The sequence below is a fragment of the Martes martes genome, assembly GCF_963455335.1.
Source record: "Martes martes genome assembly, chromosome: 2".
NCBI classification, from domain to species: domain Eukaryota; kingdom Metazoa; phylum Chordata; class Mammalia; order Carnivora; family Mustelidae; genus Martes; species Martes martes.
This window is the reverse complement of record NC_137889.1, coordinates 12245593-12271716: the sequence shown is the minus strand read 5'-3', so window position 1 is coordinate 12271716 and position 26124 is coordinate 12245593.

Sequence of the window (26124 nt, the reverse complement as noted above, 5' to 3'; positions counted from 1 at the left end):
ATAAATGATTTATCAGTTAAACAGAATGTCTATCAAGTATCAGGATCAACATAAGCACACTATTTAGAGGTATGGCATTCAATGGCATTTCCCAACTGATTGTGATAGCTTAATACTTTGCTAGAGAATGAGAGGATTGGAAAATTATAACTCATGGTCAAAGAATTCTGCAACATCACTCGTGGCAATTTATGTTTTAAAGCGGCTACAGCATCAGCAGCATCAGTGTGGGCTTCAGGAGTACACGCAGAGAGGCTGGTGTCCAGATCCACGTTCCTGATCAGTTGCCCCAGAAACAATGGCAGCAATAGCCACAGTGTTGGCAGTGGCCCCACCAGCACGGTCAGGGCCAAGGGTGGGCTTCTGGGCTCTGAGCAATGCCACTTTCTCTTTTTCACTTTTCCAGCCTAAAGAATGGAGATAGCTGCTTTCTGCAATCTCTTCTGTCTAGCGAACACCAACAACTTGCCTTTCCTCCTCTAGCTCTTCCAAAGCTTTTACAACAAATCCCTATATTAAATTCCTCTCCATGTGAAACACATGGAGTATACTCTGTTTTTCTGAATGAATCTCAATTGCTATAGAGTTTCTGATGAAGAGTGAAAGATATAGTGATATTGATTAAGGTACTCCTATGCCCATTTCCGGTGGTGCAGGCAGAGGGAACGTGGTCAAGGACAAATCCACAGACAAAATCAAAGGGAATGGGTCCAGTGTAAACAACCTATCATCATGTGACTGACTTGTGTCTGAAGACAGTACCCCATCTTAGGGCTCATGATTGGGTTGGGCACAGCTCAGTACTGGCTGCTGTGTTTCTCTTGGTGACAGCAAGTTGTCCCCTAATACCTGCTTAAGAAACTCTCTACATTAAATCCTCACCTCTACTGGGTTTAACAGTGTCCCCCCAGAATTCATGTCCACTTGGAACTTATGAATATGACTTTATTTGGAAATAAGGTCTTTGCAAATAGAATCACTTTAAGATATGGTCTACAGGATTAGAGTAGGTGCTCAATGCAATAACTGGTATCATTTTAAGAAGCAGGCTATTTGGACACAGAGATAGACAAATAAGGAGAACCTTATATGATAATGGAGATAGAGATCAGAGTGATACATCCACATGCCAAGGAATGCTGAGGATTGTCAAAAACCACCAGAAGCTAGGGAGAGGAAAGGAAAGATTCTCCAGAATCTTCAGAGGAAACATGTCTCTGCCAACACCTTGATTTCAGTCTTCAGCATCCAGAATTGGAGGAGTATAAATGTATGTTGTTTTAAGCTAACCAATATAATAAATTGTGGTAATTTATTATAGCAGCCATAGGAAATTAATATACCTTCTTTGTTGGAAATTTCTGGAGATTTTTTGTCTCCTTAGCTTAGACACTATCTTGGGACACCTGGAGGGTTCAGTCAGTTCAGTCTTGGGCTCTTGGTTTCTGCTCAGGCCATGAGATCAAAACCTGCATTGGGCTCTAGGCTCAGCAGGGAGTCTGCTTGAGAATTCTCTCTCCCTGTGCCTCCCCTGCCCACCTCAAGAAGATAAAAATAAATCTTTAAATTATGCACTTAGTTCATTTTGGTTGCTATAACAGAAAAACATGGACTGAGTATCTTCAACAACATACACTTATCACAGTTCTGGAGGCTGAAAAGGACAAGATCAAGGTACCATCCAATTTGATGTCTGAAGAAGGCCTGCTTCCTGGTTTGTAGACAGCTGTCTTCTTGCTGTGTCCTCACATGGCGGAAAGGAGGAGGAAATACTCTGATTCACTTTCTAAGGGCATGAATCCCAATCATGATGGTTCCATCCTCATGACCTAGTCACCTCCCAAAGGACCCACCTCCTTGGACCATCACAATGGGGATAGATTTCAACACATGAATATGGGGGTAGGGCACAAACATTCAGTCTGTAACAGCTACTACCTAACACGCTTTTTGACTTGCAAATAGCCTGTACCTATGATAAACAATGTACGAATAAGACCAACTGTATTCCCACCAGGATGGTATATACTAAATCCGTACAGTATTCCATCATTTTCCTTATATGCATGACAAAGGACATGGTCTCTAGAACCAAGCTGCCCCAGATAAAATCTAGGTCTGAGGAACTTCTGTATGTTTCTGTTTTCTTATGTGTGTAATGGGGCAAACAATAGCAACTCCCTCACAGGACTGTGGAGATTAAATGGATAAGTAAGTGGACCATGCTAGCTGACACGGTTTGTTGTCATCAACATACTGTTCTTGCACAACTGCAATCCGCCATATTGAATTTTGTCTCTACACTGTTTCTTAAATTGACGTACACACAAAGTATATACCAACTTAATCTAATTAGCAAGGTAGTAAGCACCATCTCCTATTTCTACAGTGTGCTTACCAAAGGAAGATCAGAAACAATACCATTCTGGAAATACAAACCCTCAATGAGATTATTATTCAAATATCAAAACTCTGTGCTTGTATTAAAACTCAGGGAAACATAGTTCTGTGTTATTCTTTTAATTTTCTTTCATCAGGTCCTCATTCAAAACTATTCAGTTTTAACCTGGCTCAAGAACTTTATAAGAATTTTGCATTTTATCAATTCCATTCACATTTGAACCATTCTGAAGTGAGAAAAAAAAAAAACACCACCACATTTCTGTTCCATTATTATAAATGCTAAAATATGTCATCTTCAGAATTGCACTCATCTGCCAGAAAAAGTTTGTCACTACGATCAAATCCAGGTATTACTTGGCAAAACAACAACTATGTAAACCATCTTGTTTGGGTAAAATAATTAGTAAGAACACTTTCTTCCTTTATTCACATGAGGTTTTTGAAGTGTTAAGCAAAAAAAAAAAAAAAAGAAAGAAAGAAAGAAAGAAAAGAAAAAACAACAACAAATAAAACAGATGAGCCCTACTTTCCAAAAGCACAGATGAGAGGGAGCGTGAATGGTTGACCGAAACCTTAGGTCTCCGTGGAAGGTCTGAGCCAGCTATTAGCTCAGTGATAAACCACTTGGAATCCTTTGTCATCCATGACTGAGAAAGGCAAGTTTTCTCTCTATTTTTTTATTTTCCTGGCTGCATTCATACTGTAGTTTCAAAGGTTAGAGTTCAACTCAACTGGCCAGAAGGTACACGCCTACGTGGTCACAAAGATCAGAAATTTGTTCTACATGAACTTTAATGTTTTAATGAATTGATCAAGAGCATATATGAAAACAGAAATAACTTCCTTGCTGAGTCTAATGTTACCTCTCCCCTACTCTTTAGAAAATGTCCCCGGTGTTCAGCTGCCATTAGCTTAGCATCTGGACCACTGTCAAGGTACGTGGCCACTAAGGAGAGTCTTGCTTAGAACAGCTGAAACCAGCTCTCTGTGGCAATCGAGGTTATTAAAGCACTGGGAAGCCAACTGCCTCCAGTACTGCCCTGGTGCTAAACCAGTCAAAACTGTGAAAGCCATTTAAATTCCAACATTCAAAATGATGGATACAGAATTACTTTAATTTCTTTTTTTTTTTTTTAAGACTTTATCTTTTTTTTTTTAAAGTACTTCTTTTCTGTTTTTTTTTTTTTTTAATTTGTACTTATTTATTTGAGAAAAAAAAGAGAGAGAGAGCACAAACAGTGGGGACTGGCAGAGGAAGAAGCAGACTTTCTGCTGAGCAGGGAGCCTGATGCGGGGCTCGATCCCAGGACCCCAGGATCATGACCTGAGCTGAAAGCTGATGCTTAAGTGAGCCACCCAGGCACCCCTAAAGAGTTTATTTTTAAGTAATCTCTACACCCAACATGGGGCTTGAACTCACAATCCCGAGGTCAAGTCACATGTTCCACTGACCAAGTCAGACAGGTGCCCTACTCTATTTTAATTTCAATGAAGAGTTATATTTCTATTCTCCATATACTTCTTTGTGGGGGGCAGTGTTTGCTTTTTGATTTGGGGAGATTTATTATTATTATTATTATTATTTGGTGAGCAAATTCTTTCTCTTTGCTCTAAGTCTAAGATATCCTTGGAATTGATGCCACCCATCTAAAGGTTGTCATTATTTTATGAATAATATCCTCAGGACGCCCACAGAGCTGGAAAGAGCATCTGAATCGGCGTTGTAATATGTAAGCACTTTGTTCTAGGACTGCTGTGGGTAACACTGGAAAAGTCTCTGTCCTCTCTGGGTCTTGGTTTTCTAAACATGAGCTATCTAAACTGTCCCTGCCATGGGTAATGCTTTAGGAACCCATGATTCTATTCCTCCAGAACGTCTCTAACCATTTTATTCAGCAATTTCCCACCACTTTCCTAATTCATTTGCATACATAAGTTTGTCTTAGGGTTAAAGCTATTACTGAACGAGGAATCAGTAGAATAGAGAATCCAGACAACAGCTGAAGGTTGTATTTAAAAATATGTCGCAGCCCCACTCCAAACAAACTCAACCTAAAACACCCGTCAAGGAGACTGTGACCCAGCTTGCAAAATGGTGGGTGAGGGACTCTGAGAACCAACCTAAAAAAGGGGGAGAAATCCACCCTTCACGAAATAGAGAAGGGGAAGAAAATAAAGCAGAGAGAGAAAAGACTGAAAGGAACACAATTTAAAGAAGGGGCGGTAACATTTTAAAAGACAACCCCATGAGCCACGCAATTCACACTTCCAAATAGTGCTTTTTCAGTTATATATAAGAAGTCTCACATTTTGAAAAGTCACATGTAATGCAGTCACCAGGAGTGAGGGAAGCAGAAGAACTCTCTCGTTTTGATTCACTCCTGAAAATATATCAGAGATAAAAGGCAGATAAAGAGGTAAGATCTTAGCATTTCCATTCCTCGAGTGTTCCAGAAAAGACTCTCGTTATTTTCAATCAAAGCAAAATGCAGTTTTGCGTACTGCTTTCTGTTTTATAGAGAGCCCAGCCAGCACCAAGCGCTCTGTCCCAGAACGGTCTCAGGCATGAATGTGGCCTTCCATATATATATAGTCTCATATCTCTGCTTCACTTTCCACGAAATGCAGTTTATTATACCACTTGGTGAACCACAGTCCAAGCCCTAGAAACTGATTTGTGAATAATCTTGGGGAGAGGTGGGAAGGGCTGAGTCCTGCTTTCAATGACTGTTTGGTCACTGCGTGGTCTTTGGCAAACATGTGACTTTTACTTTCATTCTCTCTCTATATATATTCCCTTGCATTGCGTAGCTCACGATACTGCTGTGACAGTTGAGGGAGATGTTCGTGCACTCCTCTAGATTAAGAATTGATTTTTAGAATGTTTGAAGGCTGATGGGAGGGAATCAAATCATGACAGAGGGGGGCAGAACTGAAGATACGATGGCCAGAAGATCTGGAAGCCAAACTATGTTTCCAGACAAGGCAATTAAGGAATGGCACTCAGAGTACAAAGGTGAGACTCACCTTCTCTTGGAGGAAAAGCCTGCAGGAAGCAGAACAGGGTGGGATCAGGGAAGCCTGTGGACTCGCTGACCCATGTTTGCTTCCATCAGAACGTGGCTGTGATTGTAGGAATCCCGGTTACTGGCTATGTGTCCGACGTGTAGGGCTATGAAGACACTGAGGGAGGTCTGAATTCACACAGCATTTAAATTAATGCCAGTGGGATGTTTATTAAAGAAAGGGGGAATTTAGGGTATGGTGACGTACCCCTGGAGACAGCCTGAATTCTTTCCTGGAATCTATCATCTATTCGTCACCAAAAGCTATAAACTCATCTCACACATATACACACAACTCTTCTCTTTAATCACAAAATGAGAGCAATACTGTTTCTACTTATCATGTAATGTTATAACAGAGAAAAATAACTGAAGAGCTTTCTCACGAGAAAAAAATAGGGATGTTTTGGAAATTTAACCCTTTTACAATCAGACCAATAGTCTCGTAAAACTAAAAAGAGTTCTCAGGTTGGGAGTGCAGTGGGGATTCAGGTCGACTCTGAATGGAGACCTGGGCGCCCTACACAGAAGCAGGCTTCCTAAGGTCGGATTTCCTGTAAGCCTAGTCCTAGAGAGGTGGGTGCGTGAGGTTATGGGATTCTTCAGACCCGAGAACACTTTGAAATAATCTAAAAGGGTAAAACCCATAAGTGGTGGACAGTAACGCATTTAAATTCCATTAGGACCCGGGCCCCCACTGAGAATGTACGCAGAGCTGTGCCTAAGCGCTGGAGAACTATTTGAGTCTCTTTGCAACTCTTCCTGTCTGACAGGCAATAAAGAGTTCTTAAAACAGACTTCGTAATATAGTCCCTCTAAGGAATATTTGCACTTGAGAGAAATTTCCCTTGGTCATATTCAAGTCTAACGCTCAGTTCTTTGACGAGACTGATAAACAGGTGTTACCTGCTTATCAGGTAGCCCTGACCAAAATGTCAGCATAATGTGAATCTGCCACAGCTAACCTTGCTCCCTCTTGTCCACACAAGGAACCAGGGCTGACAGAGTTCCAGCAGGTAGACATACTGAGTTTGTGAGGAAACGTGTTTGCGGCTTCTCTTGGGCCATTGGTACAATTCATTGTGAAATAATATTGCATAATGTGTAATAAAAATGTCCCTGAACAGTGACAGTTAAAAAAAAATGTTAAATAAAAAAAATGTATGGGATGCCTGGGTGGCTCAGTGGGTTAAAGCCGCTGCCTTCGGCTCAGGTCATGATCCCAGGGTCCTGGGATCGAGTCCCACATCAGGCTCCTTGCTCAGCAGGGAGCCTGCTTCTCTCGCTGCCTCTGCCTGCCTCTCTGCCTACTTGTGTGTACTCTCTCTGACAAATAAATAAACAAAATCTTAAAAAAAAAATGTAATAAACATGCCGACTGCCAAAAAAAAAAAAAAAAAAATCTCTGAAGACAGGAATGGGCCTTGTAAGAACTTGGAAATGATATCGAATCAGCCTCAAAAGGTAAAGATGATACTCTTTTTGCTGTCACACAAATACTTCCTTACCACACTCACCTCCGAATGGTGTCTACCTTTAAAATGTTTCTATTCTCCACATAAAATAGAGACTTCAGACTGGGTTCCTAACTCTCAGATTGGGTTGTAATAACCCGTTAAAAGAAAATACATTGGTCAATACGGAAACTAACTTCCCTCTGAACGTATTTATTCCTCCAAAATTCTGAAGACGTGAATGTTGAATATGATTAGAAATTTGACAACAATGCAAATCAATCCCAATGGCCCAAGTAAATGTAAACAACAAATTAAATCGTCCTAGAAAATTACTTTCTGCCTCTGTTAAAAAGGCTAGGCCAGATATCTCTAACAATACAGGGGCATATTGAAAAAAAATTATCATAATTCTTCATTGCTCTTCCTAAGCGCAGATGGAAAACTTTTCTGAGAAGGCAATTTCTTACCTGGAATTACGGGATGAAAGTGACGGCAAGAATCAGGTCTAGTTACTAACATTCTGGTTGCTGTGGTCTGTAGCTAATTTCTCTGGGAGGAGCAGGACTCACTCTTCTCCTGCTCCCTGACTGCAACAACCCAGTATCTTCAGAGGCCAGTTAGTGGGGAAACATTATCAACACAGACAGGAATGACTTGCCGATAAATTACCGCTTAACCTTTTAAGTTGATATCAATATCAAATGTTATTTAAGGACCAGACAGTTTATACAGTGAGCAACAAACTTCCCTTTTTCTCCAAAGGCTTATAAAAATATAAACTGGGTTAAGAAAGGGGGACACAAGTTGATAGATGGAAAACACTGTCGTTGACGGACATCCTCAAGTTTTCCATTTTCATCCTCTTTTACCAAACATTCCTGGAACTATGTTTACCAGAGACTCAGAACATGTGGTTCAGCGGTTAGAGTATCTAGAAAGAATCTTTTTTTTTTTTTTTTTTTTTTTTTTTTAATTTATTTATTTGTTAGAGAGAGAGAGAGAGAGCGAGCACAGGCAGACAGAGTGGCAGGCAGAGGCAGAGGGAGAAGCAGGCTCCCCGCCGAGCAAGGAGCCCGATGTGGGACTCGATCCCAGGACGCTGGGATCATGACCTGAGCCGAAGGCAGCCGCTTAACCAACTGAGCCACCCAGGCGTCCCCAGCGGTTAGAGTATCTAAACGGTTGTTTAATATATAACTTATGTTGCAATATAATTTAAGACATTAGCTGTGTCATGAATAGAAATATACCTAAGAACCAAACAATGTTCAATATGCCATTTTTAAAGCAATATAGGCACAATTAAATACATTAAAACAGCCACAGGGTTTTTCTAGATCTCTCTCCCACAGTCTTAATTTATACCCACAAAGGTCTAAATCTATTGAGGAATGCCATAGCTAATAAACAACCTAAGTACAGCTATTTTTATTAAATATTTTTAAACGATAATCAGGCCTTCAGCTAATGTTGAGCACAAACTCACTACTGATTAATATGGAAAGAGATAAGAGATTATACTTTTCAAGAGGAAAAAAAAAATAAGGAAAATGAGTGAGTCTTCTTTTCCTTTAAGATCTTGACTCTTTTCACAGTATCTCAAATTATAATCAACTTGTTTCCTGTCTGCGGTGACTGAAACTGTGATGATCCCCTTGGATCAAAGAAAGTTCATTAAGAGCCTCGTAAATATTTATCGAGTTCCTAATGCATGCCAGTCTCATGCTAGGTGCTGGGGCGCAGAAGGAAAAGGATATGGTTCCTGCTCTCAGTGAGTTCCCAGGTGGGGGAGATATGTTAACAGTTGAAAAGTATTACAGGAAGAGTAACAGAAAGAAATACAGGCAGACCTGGGTGCTGAGAGGCGGGTGGTTAAGTGTCTGCCTTTGGGTCCGAGGATCAAGCCCCATGTCAGGCTCCCTTCCCTCCCTCATCTCTTGCTCTCACTCTCAGTCTCTCTCTCAAATAAACAAATGATCTTTAAGAAAAAGAAAGAAAGAAATATAGAACTAATGTCCCAGTAAGAGTAATGGCTTCTGCTAGGAGACAAAGGGAGATGAAGTGGATAAGAAAAACCAAACCCACATCGTCTTGAAGGATGAAAAGACTTTTCTCCAGTGGATCGGGCAGCGGGGGTCTCAACTAGGAGAGTATAGAATCCGGCATACAGCGTTGGTTAATATATCTAAGATTATTAGTAAGATACCTGGCCTATCAGAAAGGAAAGAAATTAGAAATCCCAAATGGGAGAAGTCTCTAGCAATAAAGAGATGAAATAGTGCACATCAAATTGATAAAAAAGTATAGAAATTAGGAGGGAAAAAAAGGAGGGAAGCAGAAAAGTTGGGAGAACCAGAGAGATGACATTCCTCTTCTTTGCATTCAGCTTCTATCTTCGGAACTTTTTATGTCGAGTTACAAAGTACAAATCCATGGTTCACTAAGAGTAACAGAGTCTAAATAAAATCACTCACTCCAGACATTTCTACCACAACAAATGAAATTGTTTTTCTTTTTCTGGATGTTTTCTAGTCCTTAAGCACATATACACATTTTTGGATGGTTACATAAATGTACGGAAACAGTTAATATCTTCCTTCTTCAGTTAACAGTATAGTGACCATATACTAGCCTTATATCATCCATATAGTCCTGAAAATATTTTTCTAATCTGTGGATAAGCTATAAAAGCTTTAAATATTTTGGAGGTTGCATAATGTTTAAGTAGATTTGCCAAAATTTACTTGGAGTTTGCTATTTAATTTATAGGCAATATTTTGCTGTCATAAACAATAGGGCAATAAACCTGTTTAGGCAATTCCCCTTTTGAATTAGTTTCTTATGATTCATTCCTAGAAGAGAATTAATAGGTTGAAATATGTAAATATTTAATAGCTATTAATAAATGTCTTTGTACTTTTTCTATAAACCATGAATGTTTAAGTATCTCTGTCCCAACTAAGCTCTGAATTGTTTGAGGCTGTGGACCATGCTTTTTAATTAGTGGACTCCTGGACCTACCAAATGGCTGGGTGCCTAAGAGATGCTCAATATAATACTTATTCAACAAGTGTGGAGGGTTGAGAGTTGTCAGCAACTCTCCATTCTCCCCCATCTTAAGAAACATCATTTAGATTTCAGCTAGCATGTCATAAGTCCACCTTGAAGATAATCTCTTAGCCTCCCAGGCAAGTTATGTGTAGCTAGCACTACATGTTAAGTTAAATTCTGACCAATTATCCAAGATTTCCAAGGAAGGTGCCTAAAAAAAGATGATCTAGCTGGTAGGTTGCCCTTTTTCCTTTCCTACAATCATCTTTCCAGATGCCTGGAATACAGAGGTGATAGCTACAACTACAGCAGCCATTTTATTTTATTATTATTATTTTTTAAGATTTTATTTATCCATGTGACAGAGATCACAAGTAGGCAGAGAGGCACGCAGAGAGAGAGGGGGAAGCAGGCTCCCTGCTGCAGAGAGTCCAGTGAGGGACTCAATCCCAGGACCCTGGGATCATGACCTGAGCCAAAGGCAGAGGCTTTAACCCACTGGGCCACCCAGGCGCCCCGACAGCAGCCATTTCAGATAAGCCGTTCTTTTTGAGAATAGAATCAAAGTACTAGGATAACACAACAGAATAAGCAAGCAAGCAAAAAACAAACAAACAAACCTAGATTCCTCATAACCATGGAGTCTCCACACCTTCCCATAACTACCTGCCCCAAGACTAATTTTATAGAAGACAAACATTGATCTACTTAAGTCCATTTTATTTCTGAAATTGGTTTCTAAACAAAGAGCTAATGATAAAATAATATTGAATAAACTCAGTGAGTGATAAAAATATCAGTAAAAAATGAGTATATCATTTCACCTCAACTATAACTACATCTTATTTTAATTCTAGAACTTATTCATTTTATAAGCTAGAAAGGTCAACTCAGATTTTTAAATTTATATGTATTTTATTATTAGGAATGTTTATTTTGCTGTGTTTAATATTTTGAGAGTTAACTATCCATCTCCTGACTATGTATTTACGTGAAACTTAGATCTCTGTTACCAGTTTTTGAAACTCACACAAGCTGTAGATAACCCAGCAGAAAGTAAGCCAGACACCACTTCAAGTTTTTCCTCGTCCGTCTTTATCTGTGGTTGCACTACTCATTGTTTTTATAATATTTTCTATTAATAGATAATGCATTTCTAATTTTTCTTTGTAACTCTTCAGAGAAGATAAATTCACTGCCCCTAAGGAGATCTGAGAAATTTTCACATTTATTTACAATTGTTTCCCCAAGATTCATTTTGAAATCCAAATCTACCTGATACCGAATTTTGGAAACTGTTTCTCTGAATTTATTTTTTATTTTTACGTTTAATTTCAAAGTGTCCTTGTACACTAAATACAGCAATCACCAGAATTCGAATCTTGGGTCTAAACTGATTTATTTCTTAACCTCATATTTCAATTTTCTTACCTGCAAACTGAGATTTTTAAAAAAATATATTTTATTTATTTATTAGAGAGAGAAGAGCAAGAGGGTACAAGCAGAGATGAGGGAGTGTGGAGCTCCCCACTGAGCAGGGAGCCCAATGCAGGACTGGATCCCGATGCAGGACTGGATCCCAGGACCTCAGGATCATGACTTGAGCCAAAGGCAGACACTTAACAGGTTGAGCCACCCAGGCGCCCCAAAATTGAGCTTTTGTGGATAAAGTCGGATTACAAATATAAAATGCTTAGCATAGTGCCTGGCCCATACCACTGAATTCTATGCATTTTAGAGCATTCATGAAAAATAAGTTGGAAAACAATTATATTAGCACAGTGTTTACTTTGTTTTTGAATTAGTTGTTTCTAAATTTTAAATAAGGCTGCCTTTCAAGATTTACAGCTTTAATATGTGCTTTTTTAGAGGTCCACATATCACCAACATTTTTCTTTCTAAAGCAGGTTTCTCTATGGTCATGGCAGTAAAGAAAGGGACTGACGACTGCAAAGTTATTACTTTATTTAAGTTTTCCACTATTTTCCAAAATATGTGGAGGTGATTCATGCCTATTCCTGGGAAATTCGTAAAGTTTGCTGGACTCCGGACTTAGTGAAACATTTAAGTGAAGAAAGCTTCTGAAAGGTAAAACATTCATTTTTCTTTGCATTTAGTTCCCAAATGGAGACAAATAGCTTAAAAGCAATATTAACCTCAATGTGCTTAGGCTATTTATCTTCATAAGAAACAGTCTGAAAACAAGAAAACGAAGCCCATAAAAATGATTTTATTTAATCACACAAGTATATCTCACCAAAAATCTTTAGTTATTTCCTTAGGGCTTAATTCTGACCTCAGTAACTCATGCACAAATTCTATGGATGTCAATGGAAGTCGTGCGTGTGGAACTCTGGGCCAAATCTGGTTGTCATGGATGGATTAGTCAAAGAGGGCACTAGATCATTTTTTTTTTTTTAATATAAAGTGCTCTCATTCTGTAATCCTCTTCCATCTTTCCAGATTTATTGACCTAATCCAGTAATAATTATTGAATCTCCATAATATACATCAAACCACACTTTCATGCATGCATCATGGAGTCAGTGGCCTTAAAGCATTTACCTTTCCACAGAAATGTTAATAATCTTGCAGTAATATTTCATTTTAGCAAAAAGAGAGTATTGTGACATGCTTTGCGACAAGGTCAATTTCACTTAAGGAAAAATGCTAACATTTTCAAAGTCAGCCATTACGTGGAGGTTATTACCGCATTCCCGTTATCTTGTTACCGGACAGTAATCTGATTTCCCTAGTGCCACAGTTATTTAGGGAGGCTTAACCATATTTATTCAAAGTCAAGATGTGTAAGTGTAAAAATCTGTATCATTCTCTAAGTTCCAAACAAATTGTGTTTTGGAAAATCTGCCTTTAAAAACATTTATCTAGATATCTTTGGCATGTAAAATTTTCGTCAGAAAGTAAAACTTCTGGAAAACACATGTGACTTGTGAGAATAATACTGCTTCTCTTGGGACCAACTCGAGCTCTCTCCTTAGGGAGTTAACTTAAGGTTAAATTTCTTACCTTGAGCTACATATCGTGCTTGTCCTTAGAACTAACAACTGCAGATCGTGCACAGAGCTTCTGAAGGGAGAATGCGGGGACCGATCCACTTTGCCTGAAACCATTTACCGTCATTGTCCTCGAGGGCCACGCACTTGGCATACAGACGTTGTGGTGGGTTATGCACAAGTATATACTCAACCACACACTCAAGTTGCAGTGCGCCCTAAGGAATGTCTGCAGAGCTTTAAAAATTAAAACTCCTGGACTATGCACGCCCACACGTCTCATTCTGTGATCTGGTGTGGACTCTGAATTTTTAACAAGTCTTCCAAGTGGTTCTGGTGCTATGCAACCACAGTCCACACGTCTGAGGAGCACAGGCATCAAGAAGGGAGAAGCTGAGTTGGTGGTAGAGTGTGGTGTGAATTACCGGGTCAGAAATGCTGCGTGCACGTTGCTGCTTATGTCAATCTAACAAATGCAGAGAAGCTTAGTATTAAAGGGGACAACTAACAACATCTGGCTTACAGAAGGCACTCAATAATTGGGAATTAAACCAAATGCTATTTTTTAGTGACTCTGCTATATTGTACCAATAGTGCCACTCTGCAGTTAACTGTCATGATTCTGGTAACACTGTTATCCATGCCTGTTACGGGCTGCGTTGCATAAGCCTGAATTCACAGGTTGAAGTTCTAATGCCCAGAACCTCGGAATAGAACTACTTTTGGAGAAAGGGCCTTTAAAGACCGTTTAGTCGATAATTACACCTGGATAACAAGCATGATTGGAGAATGTCCCAGCCAACTGGGGCTTACGTTCACTGCAGCTATAAGACATCTGGACTTGGATCATAAAGACACGGTCAAGTTTCGCCTCGGTCCTCTGGCCTCAAAAAAGATCCAACATGGACAGACAGTAAGACGGGTTTTCATATCTCCTCACTTCTAAAGTACAGTGATTGGCACCTATTTTATGTACATGTTTGTGGAATGAACTTTTCATTAATATAAATATACATGTGGGGGACTTCCCGTAATAGCAACAAAGTGAAGTGATGAAATATGGACAAATATGAAATATGGATTTTAACTAGCATTTAAAGGCCTTGGGCATGGAGGACATTAGGAGAAGGAAGGGAGAAATGAAGGGTGGGAATCAGACGGGGAGACCATGAGGTTTCAGAGGGGATGGGAGTGGGGAGATGGGTGAGCCCGGTGATGGGTATTAAGGAGGGCACGGATCACATGGAGCACTGGGTGTTAAATGCAAACAATGAATCATGAAACACGACATCAAAAACTAACGATGTACTGTATAGTGGCTAACATAACCTAATAAAATAATTAAAAAAAAATTAAAAATGGCCTTGGAAAGCATGCAGTATTGGATAGATTCTTAAAAAGGCCAAAACATCGGGGGGTCTGGGTGGCTCAGTGGGTTAAGCCTCTGCCTTTGGTTCAGGTCATGATCTCAGGGTCCTGGGATCGAGTCCCGCATCGGGCTCTCTGCTCAGCAGGGAGCCTGCTTCCTCCTCTCTCTCTCTCTGCCTTCCTCTCTGCCTACTTGTGATCTCTCTCTCTCTGTCAAATAAATAAATAAAAAATCTTAAAAAACAAAAAAAAAAAAAAAAGAAAGACCAAAACAAAACTAAAAACTGTCACTGGAGAACACTGGAGAGTGTTCTTTTTGCCCAAGAACACTTCCCTGTACTTCCCAATCCCCAGAATTATCGGGTGGGTAGAAAAGCATGCATAGCTCTACCATCTTGGCTTGAAGTGGCAGAGAAAGTTCAGGGCTGGAAAAACAGCAGAAAAGTCTAAAACCAGGCAGAAGTCACCAAACCAAAGTCCTTTTAGAAAAGCTGCTATGAAAAGGCCGAGACTGGTGAGTTTTTAGCTCTCTTGACCAAGCACGCTCCCTCAAAGCCCAGGCTGTAAGAACAGAAAAATGCAGCCTCACTGTGGTTAAAGATAGCAAAGAGAACGTGGTGTTGGAAGGGGAGCTGGGGATTTGAGGGGGCTGAGAGATTCTGGAAGTGAGTGTAAGAGAGCTGGTCCCCAGTCTGAGTATAAATTCTGCCCAGTTACTGAGTGCCATGCATGGGGCCTGGGTGAGGCAGGCGGACCCTAGGAAGAAAGTTTTCTCTGAAAGACTTGGAGGCACCAGGACAAATTCCATGAATCTTCTGCGTTTTGAGGGGAAGGAAGGCATTGCCAAATCCAGGCATGGCTCCTGTGGCAAAAAACTAAAGGCTTCCTGGGTCGAGATGTCAGAAGAGAGAGTCAGAGGTTGGAGGAAGGGGTGGGAACGGAGGAGGAAATTCCCGGATGCGAGGAATCCACGGAGATTATGAATCCGCACACAGTCTGAACATCAACTTGGCCTAAATGCTTGAATGATCACCAGATTCTACAGGCAGAGCGGGCAGGCTGAGGGGACCCAGACTAAAACCAGGAGCACAGTTTGATGTCTGAGTCCAGACACGTTAACCGGCTCTTTGGCGCTAGACAGGAAACTCACATGTTCTGTTGGCATGAAGACTGCCCCGTCATGGTGGAAGGGAACACACAGAAACTGGGATGCAGGGTGAGCGTGGGGCAAGAAAGCCCTACTTCAGGGCGCCTGGGTGGCTCAGATGGTTAAGCGTCTGCCTTCGGCCCAGGTCATGATCCCAGGGTCCTGGGATTGGGTCCCACATCGGGCTCCCAGCTCAGCAGGGAGCCTGCTTCTCCCTCTGCCTCTGCCTCTCCCCCTGCTTGTGCTCTCTCTCTCTCTGTATCTTTCTGTCTCAAATACATAAATAAAATGCTTTAAAAAAAAAAGAAAGAAAGAAAGAAAAGAAAGCCCTATGTCGGCTGTGGCTTTTCTCAGCATCACAGTGTGAAGCAGAACATGGACTGTGGAGCGAGACTGCCAGGGTTTTAATTCCTGCCTCGGAATGTATTAGCTGTTTGAACTTTAGGGACCTCCCTAACTTCTCTGTGCCTGTCTCCTCATCTCTGAAATGATGGTAATAGGACTACTGGGTTGCAGCGTTTGTGAAGATTAAATGAGTTAATATATGCAAAGCACTTTCAAAAGGCATGTATCATGTTAGCTATTATGACAAGGATAATTTCTCTGATGATGATAATAATACATCCCTCCTTCCAACGCTTGTATGCAATCCAGGGGTGAAAGGGGAGTGGCTGGCGGGAGGAACCTTGCATTTATTAAGAACACTCTGAACCGGCTCTGATTATGCTAAATGGCACAGGAACAAAATAGAAGCTCAAAATACAGTTACGTGGAAAAAAATTATACCTATTTTTCTTGTATACCTTAATTTGGGGTTTTTATATTTGTGCCTCCTGCTTATGACACATACCTGCATGTTGAAATACAAAGTCACATGGCCAATATACAGGATATATTGGATTATATCTTGCTTTTTTAAAAAATTATATAGATAGCCAGCCTAATTATAATTTTGGCTGCCTTTTTTTTTTCTTTTTTTAAGAACAGGGAACACAGGGAGAGGGAGAGAGAATCTTAAGTAGGCTCCACGCTTAGTGCAAAGGCTGATTCTTCCCAGTCTCACAACCCTGAGATTAAGAGTCAGAGGCCTAACCAACTGAGCCACCCAGGTGTCCCACCTGCCTCTCTTTTTTTAATCTGAAAATTTATGAAAGTTATTTTTAATGTTGTCTATAAAATACATGGAAAAAAGTTTCAATTCCATTTCTTCTTATAGGGCTAAACTTTTTATATGATTTTTTTAAAATTATTTAAGTAATCTCTTCACCGATTGTGGGGTTCTAATTCATGATCCCAAGATCAAGAGTCACATGCCTTTCTGACTGAGGCAGCCACGTGCCCCTTTTCATATGCCTTTTAACGTTTTTCTCTTTGATTACTCATGCTTTCAGACCCCACTGTTTCACACTATGGAGGTCTTATCTGCTAAACAAAGGGATGAAATGATGAATAAACTTAATTTCTATCTTTAAATGTCTCATCGAGCCATAAGGATACAAACAGACAAACAACTTTTTCAATAAGAAGAACTTGTAGTAGCGTTAGATGTAGACAGAAAGGCACAGTCATCACATTTAATATAGCATAATCAATTCAAGAATCAGAAAGACAGATCCATTAGGGCTTCATAAAAGAAGTGTGTTTAAGGGGCGCCTGGGTGGCTCCGTGGGTTAAAGCCTCTGCCTTCAGCTCACGTCATGATCCCAGGGTCCTGGGATCGAGCCCCGCATTGGGCTCTCTGCTCAGCAGGGAGTCTGCTTCCTCCTCTCTCTCTGTCTGCCTGCCTCTCTGCCTACTTGTGATCTCTGTCAAATAAATAAATAAAATCTTAAAAAAAAAAAAAAAGAAGAAGAAGAAGAAGAAGCGTGTTTAAGTAGCATCTGAAAGCATTGGAAGGTACTTTGTAAGCAGTGGAGAAAGGGATTCTAGGAACAATGAAAATTACGGCAGCCTCCCAACCTGTAGCCACAGGAAAGATTCCCAGACCCTCGGTGGATGTCTCAAAGGGCAGGCAGTTCCAAATCCTATATGTACTATGTTTTCCTACATATACACATCTATGATAAAATTTAATTTATAAATTAGATACAGTAAGAGAGCAACAAAAATAACTAATAATAAAATAGAAGAGCTATATACTATAATCTTATTTTCCTGTACTTATTCTTTATCTTGTGACGCCGTGAAATGATAAAATACCCGCACGATGAGATGAAGCAAGGTGAATGACGCCGGCGTCGGGAGCTAATGTTAAGCTGCTACCGACCTTCGGGTGCTACATTAGAAGGAGGAGTATCTGGGACCCCTGGGTGGCTCATCGGTTAAGGGGTCCGACTCTTGATTTTGGCACAGGTAGTGATCTCAGGGTCGTGAGATCGAAGCCCGTGTGAGGCTCCCTGCTCAGCACGGGCTCGAGATTCTCTCTCCCTCTTCCTCTGCCCACCTCCCCCTTTTACTATATAAATAAATAAATAAATAAATAAATGCTTAAAAGAAAAGGAGGAGGAGGAGGAGCATCTGCTTCTGGTCCTCGTTTGACTGCATGCAACTGAAGTGTGGAAGGCAAAACTGTGGGTAAGGGGGGACTCTACAGGTATAAGTTGCAGTAGCATCAAACAACAAGCAAGTTCGGGGAAACGTAACTAATTCCAACTTTTTAAGCCTAGTGGGAAGGAGAGAGTAAAACCACAAGATCAGATGGCAGGCAGGACTGAGACTGTATTTTGATTTAATGCGTATGTAATGACAGCCCGATATAAGGCCCTTGAGCAAAAATGGAGAAAAGGGAACCTTTTAGGCTGCCGCGTTAGGATTCAGCAAATGACTTGCTTTGTTGGGGGTGGGGGAGGAGATGGTGTGGACGTAGACTTGAGACTGCGGAAAAGATCAGGTTCAAAGGAACCGAAGGATCACTCGGACTGCTGGCTCGGGTGGTTATGACTTCATTAAGAGACATGAAGTTTCTATGATAAAGTTCAGCTGAGGATGGAAAAGATGTGTGTGCCCCCACACACGTAGACTTCAAAATTCTCGTGGGATGCCTACATGATGCTGCCTGTTGGGAGGCTGGAGACTGGAATGTGAAATTTGGAATTCAAAATAGAGTTATGGACTGGCACTTGGGTTTGCCATATACTGAAACCCTGCAAGTTCTCCTATGCAGAGTGAGATGAGGACAGGCCTCGTGACAAAGCCTGAGACGTTCCAGCTTTTGAAGAAGTGGGCAAAGAGGGGAACCTGGGAGTAACTCTCTACAAGTCAGAGTTCTGCAGAGGAACATGACGCGGGGGTTACTGGCCCTATAAGCTTTTGACTTAGCCATTCTGTTATGCCATAGTTAAGGTACAAGCAGAACAGGGGCGCCTGGGTGGCTCAGTGGGTTAAGCCTCTGCCTTCAGCTCAGGTCATGATCTCAGGGTCCTGGGATCGAGCCCCGCATCGGGCTCTCTGCTCAGCGGGGAGCCTGCTTCCTCCTCTCTCTCTGCCTGCCTCTCTGCCTACTTGTGATCTCTGCCAAATAAATAAATAAAATCTTTCAAAATTAAAAAAAAGATACAAGCAGAACAATAAATGCAGTGAGATCAATTTAAAATATAAGTTGTGATATATACGTGCATCTCAAAGTTTATTTTAAGGAATTCGCTCATGCTACTATGGGAGCTGGCAAGTCCAAAAATTCACAAGGGGAGCCAGCAGCCTAGAGACCTGGGAAAGAGTTTCAGCTGATGCCCAACGAAGTCTCCTGCCAGAATCCCTTCTCCTCTGGAGAGGTCTATTTTGTTTGTTCGTTTCGTTTTATTTCATTTTGTTTTGAATTAAGGCCTTCAACGGATTAGATGAGTCCTACCCACATTACGGAAGGTAATGTTTCACCCGAAGTCTGCTGATGGAAATTTTAATCTCATCTAAGAAAATATCTTCACAGAAACATCTAGAATAATGCTTGGCCACTGTCTGAGTACTGTGGCTTAGCAAGTTGACACATAAAACTAACCATCACAGACACTGAGGAATATTCAGTAACGAAGAGGGAAGAGTGTGGGGAAAGAGGTAAGGAGGGAAAGAGAGGGGGAGAGAGACATTTCCTTGAGCTAAGAGAAGAAAGAATTTTGAGGGGGGAAAAGAAAAAAAAGTGGTCCGAAAGATTTCAGGCAGGATTTGAACTGAAAATATGCCCCTGGGTAAAATAACAGGAAGTCATTCTGACAAAATAGCTGTCCTTTGGTTGAAGACAACGAGCAATGAGTTGAAAGGTTAATGGGGGGGGCAGTGGGAAACAGGAGACATTGTGTGCTAATTACTTCCACTGGAAATTTGGCTTATGAAGAGACGAAATTGTAGAGTGATGGCCAAAGAGAGTATAAGGGTTAAGGGGATCTGCTTTTTCTATAGGACTTGGAAAGAAATAAAATAAACTGTTATGATTAACACCTTGGCCCACGATAGCAAAAACGACTCTAGCTCAACACATTAACCCTCCAGGTGTAACTGCAATTTACCAGGGATTCATGAAAACAGGAGACTCTCATCCTAAAGAGTGAATGTCTAATAGTGAAATTTCAGGGAACTCTGGGAGAAGAGGAAGGATTTTTTAATGCCTTTTGATCTCATCAGTCAAACAAAACCATATAAGTAGCTTTGTCTTTGGTAAGGTGGATGGCAGATGGGGTGAAATGTGGCTGTAAGAGCACAAAGGACATTTTAACCATTTCCTCCCAAATTATTTTCCATTACTGGTTCATACTAAAATCTCTAAAAAAGGATATATGAACATGCATAAGCAAATTGTTTTTCTATGAAAAATAACATTCTCATTTACTTCACATCTCCTCATAACTAACCTTTCTGGAAGGTCCACACAAGGTAGTAGGGAGAAAATAGGAATGGAATATTTCAATATCTGGGCAAATCATCAATAGTGAGACCTAGACTTTCCTTTTTTTTTTTTTTTTTCCAGATTATATTTATTTGTTTGACAGAGAGAGAGAGATCACAAGTAGGCAGAGAGGCAGGCAGAGAGAAAGAGGGGGAAGCAGGCTCCCTGCTGAGCAGAGAGCCTGATGCAGGGCTCGATCCCAGGACCCCTGAGACCACGACCTGAGCCCAAGGCAGAGGCCCAACCCATTGAGCCACCGAGGCATCCCTTTTTTATTTTTTTCTTTAAGATTTATTTATTTTAGAGGATGAAGGCAGAGGGAGAGGGAGAAAGAGAATCCCAAGCAGTGTCCCCGCTGAGCGCAGAGCCCAAGGGGGCTCCGTCTCAAGACCCTGAGATCAAGCTGAGACAAAATCATAAGTGGGATGCTCAACTGACTGAACCACCGTAGTGCCCCTAGACTTTGCTTTAAACATTTAGGACAGTGTTCTTTTTTTTCCTCAAAACCTATCTAAATCTAAAATTAAGAAGGGGTGCCTGGGTGGCTCAGTCAGTTAAAGCATCTGCCTTCAGGTTAGGTCATAATCCTGGGATCCTCGGATCGAGTCCCAGGTCGGGCTCCCTGCTCAGCGAAGAGTCGGGCTCTCCCCCAGCTTGTGCTTTCTCTTTCTCATTCTCTTTCTGTCAAATAAAAAAAAAAAAAATCTTAAAAAAATTAAATTAATTAAGAATAAACATAACTTCATGGATACATGATACACAGACAAGTCTAATGTCTATTATGGCCAATCATTCTCATTTGTCATACAATAAGTCACATGTCCCAGGCATTGCTTTGTTTTTTACAAAACCTTACCAGTGATAGGAGAAGAAACTATAGCATGAGGTCCCGATTTTCATGTCATAAATGCATGAAAAGCATAGGAAGTCTTCCTGAGTAGAATCTCATAAAGAATATAGCAAATTTTTGGCCATTGCCACCAAATAGATTTCCAACGGCTGGCAAAAGCGCATCTCATTTGAATCGGGGAAGTAATCGCACTCGTTCCACTTCAGTTAGGCAACCAGGTGTTTTGCTGCATTTAAAGAACCTCCATTCGGCATAATGGGTTGAGGTCACTTCATCTAATGTATCTCATTATATTGAGGTAATATAATCATTTCAGTGGCTTGTTTTCCATTCAAGAGTGAGGAATTACAATGTACTAAGGAAACGATTTGTTTTCAGTATCTGATAAAATAACTAGTTCACAAGCCTTCATTTTAAAAATACCTAGATTTGGAAACAAGTTAAAAATAAGATTTAATATTGAAAGCTTTATTACCAAAATCTGTCCTTCATCTGATTAAGAGATTTGGGAGAAATGTGGGTTTTAGCATTTTAGATCGACCGGTGTCATCTTCCTGGCCTGGAAAATGAGCGGCAGTTTATTTGGGGTATGGGTTCTTCGTGTCAATGATCAGCTGCCAAATCAGCTTTTACTAAGAAGAGCATTAATATTTGTACAAAAAGATTTCATTCCATCTTTATAAGAACCTCAAGAGTTAGGTACAACTACATTTGAGCCATATGAGATTACTGCTTCATAGGTCAAAAGTTTTATAATATTGGCAATTTCACATGGCTCCAACTGAAAGTACAGTTGACCTATGAACAATGCCTATAACTTTTGACTTCTCAAAAACAACTACTGGGGCTTCATTAAGCTTCTGCCTTCAGCTCAGGTTATGATCCCGGGGTCCTGGGATCGAGCCCCACCTGGGGCTCACTGCTCAGCAGGAAGCCTGTTTCTCCCTCTCCCACTCCCCCTGCTTGTGCTTCCTCTCTTGCTGTGTCTCTGTCTGTGAAATAATAAATGAAAATCTAAAAAACAGCAACAAGTTAACTACTAAAAGCCTATAGTCAACCAGAAGTCTTGCCAATGACAATTAACACATATTTTATGTTACATGTATTATATACTATATTCTTACAAAAAAGTAAGCTAGAGAAAAGTATTAAGAAAATCGTAAGAGAAAATACATTTACAGTCCTGTACTGCACGTGTTGAACACAAATCCATGTGTAAGTAGATCTGTACAGTTCAAATTCATGTTTTTCAAAAGTCAACTATATTCTTGCCGTAACAGTAAAGAAAGTGTTATATAATTTACTCAAGGTCAAACAGTGTATCATACAATTATAAGTTAAACTAGTTTCTTTACCATTCACTTCCTTAGCAAAATAAGATTCTAAAAATCACACTTCCAGAAAATTTGGAATTACAAATATCTCCAAGTCCACTGTTAGATTTCATTGATACTCTATACTTAGCTGTAGCCCAGTCAGGTATGTCAAAAGGACACCAGAGCCAACTGAAAAAGTTCCTGAAGCCAAAAGCCGGAACAGTTTGAGCCACAAAATAAATAAAATAGCATTGGATTATAACCTGTGGCATAAAGTATATACCCATTAGCCCATATTGATATAAATAAATGATTGGACAAATAAATAGATGGTAGAAAACAGACAAATCTCCTGTGCAGAATTCCAAATAATTTATGTGGATACTCTGACCTCAAGGAGGTAGACAATCACTCCCAACTCCTTAAGTGAGAACTGTGCAGAGAAACTTTCTTTCAAAGAGAACAGCACAGAAAGGGGGAAGACATTATAACTTTGGAGCCCAGAAGCCTGACAGACACTACCTCATGCCCGATGATCAAGGTTAACATCAATGGTGATAAGTCACGCTGATAGTAGACGCCATTGATACGAGGTGATGAGAATGGCATTTTATCTTGGTGATCTTGCTCACAGAATCTCATACCCCCAGTCTTATCATGAGAAGAAATCAGACAAATCCCAACTGAAGGACATTTTACAAAATACCTGACTAGTATTCTTCAAAACTGTAAAGGTCATCAAAAACAAGGGAAGTCTGAGAAACTGTCAGAGCCAAGAAGAGCCTCAAAAGACATAACAACTAGATGCAATATGAGGGCCTGGGTGGGATCCTGAAGCAGAAATAGGGACACCAGAGGAAAACTAGGGAGATCTGAATAAAGGATGGGATACAGATAATGATGCAGCAATTTGGGGCACTGATTGTGGTAAATGTACCACAGTAACAAAAGAAGTTAATGACAGGAGAAACTGGGTGTGGGGTATAGGAGAATCTCGTATTTTTAGTACTAATAGGAAACAGTTATTTAAAGTATTCCAGCAAAATGGGAAAAAGGTCACTGTGAATAAAATATGTTTTAAGCACCTCACGTACATTAGTTTATCTATATTTGTTTTACTTTTTTTTTCTATATTTGTTTTAAAACTTATATTTTTTTTAAAAGATTTTATTTATTTATCTGACACAGAGAGAGAGAGAGATCACAAGTAGGCAGAGAGGCAGGTGGTGGTGGGGGGGGGCGGGGAACAGACTCCCTGCTGAGCAGAGAACCCGACGTGGGACTCGATCCCAAGACCCCGGAGATCATGACCCGAGCTGAAGGCAGAGGCTTCAACCCACTGAGCCACCCAGGCGCCCCATAAAACTTAGATTTTATAAGTCATGTGATTAAGTTACAAAATCACTGGTAAAAGTCTCTGATATGTCAAGGCATTTCAAAAGAACATAAAGACGGACTAAACCATTAGCAATATACAAGAGCTTTATTCTACCATAAAATAAAGTACTGAGAATAAATAAAAATAAGTTCATGTTGTGAATTCTTCAGTGAGTCGGTCCTAGTTCTATGCATACTCTCGTGATGCATTCACGGGCTTTTCAGAGGAACTCAAGATACAATAGTGGGAGCCAAAAGAAATTTGCTTAACAGCAGCATTCGAAAGTGTTACTTTAGCCCAATTAAGGCAATTCAAAGTTTACCTATTATTTAAAGAATTGGAATGTTTTCTAATTCAACTCAAAGAAGCAATATCAAACATTGAAATAATGCCACATTGTTTGTGCTACAAGCATTTACAAAGACCATAGTTTCTTGGTGTTTATGTAATGATATTCAAGGTTTATTTGCTCATTGTGACCATTCCAATGCGCTCACAGAAATCAAAAGGTCTCTAGCCCCGTGGTTATTTTTTTCAGGGTTTCTATTTCATACACTGTGTATCTGAAATATTTCTCAGACTGGTTAATGAATTCAGACTCAGTAAAGAAATTGAATACTTTTAACAACTGAATAAGACACACCTGAGAACACGTGCTATCTTTAAAACCTCCAAAATAATTACAACAGCCTCTAAGATTTCAGGAAAACTTGGATAAAACTTCATCCTGCATAAACCCTTTGAATATACAAATGCTTAAAACATAGCAAATGATGTTGCTGAAGCTTGTCATGTATTATATTGTTAATATTCTTCTGGTTAAAAAATAAAAAATCCAGAACGTACTTATCTTAAATGCAACACGTTCCCTTTTATATAACATCCTTAGAATGTAGTCATTTCATATCATCTATCACCTCTGTCACAATTTTCTTAAGATTTCTAACCTCTCAAACTTACTTCTCTTATTACAGACCCCATGATTTATGAGTACCGAGAGCTACAGAGACAGCTGTGAGATTAGCATTGTAACCTATAGCAGATCACCTCCGAAACAGTTTCTTCTGAAATGTACTGTCACATTGAAATGGAATTACAACACATTTTGGGGCAATTCTGACATGTACTTTTAAACTCACTTGCTCAATTGTAAAGGGGAGAAAAGGTATAGAAATGGGGAAAAAACAGGCTACCTTGAATTGTTTTTACTTCCTGTAAAAATAATGGACTTTTTATCAAAGGTTTACCATAAGGAGATACACTTCCATTTAGCTAACACCTTACATATTTTCTGTAAGTACCTACATAATTACACACGTCATTAACGAATGAAACAAGGTGATCAATCATAACATTCCATTGGAAACATATTAGAATCCATCCTTTGTTAATGATTTTGTGCCATATAAGTGTTTTAATCTTTAACGAAAGGAAAATTCCAAGTATCACAGTATATTTTGATTTGCTATTTTGCTAAGTACCTGAGGAGGAAAATGTGAGAAAGTGCGGCTTAAAAATAAATAAATAAATAAAGACCGATGTTTTGGGAATAGAGTTGTAATGGATTTATGGCAACTTCTTACGACAGCTTTTTCTCTTACCTAAATGCTAACCACAGCAGAAACCAAGCCAAGGTGTGCAAGTCACATGTTGTTGCCGGCCTTTCCAGTGGAAACCCAGTATAGAATAGCTCCAACATTTCTAGAAGAGAGAGATGCTGGAGTCCAGAGAAAGAGTATATAGCTCGCCTCAATAGCTCTTCCCTAAAACACTACCCATCTTTTAAATTATCATCTATGCCTTTGCTACTCAAAGTGTGGACTACAGACCAGCAACATCAGCATGACTTGGGAATATGTTAAAAATAGAAATCTGGGGGGCACCTGGGTAGCTAAGTGGGTTAAGCCTCTGTCTTTGGCTCAGGTCCTGATCCCAGGGTCCTGGGATGGAGTCCTGCTTCTGGCTCCCCTCCACCCCCAGTGGATAAATACATAAAATATTTAAAAAAAAAATAGAAATCTGAGATACCATTTCAGATAGATTCCTTGGTGCTTCATATTCACGTTGAAATCAGCAAAGGACTGACTGCACCAACCTTGGTTATTATCCTTATTTATATATTACAAGTAACTGGGGGTATTTAAGAAGTACTGATGTCTACAACTCACCCCACATCAATTAAACCAGAATCTTTGGGTT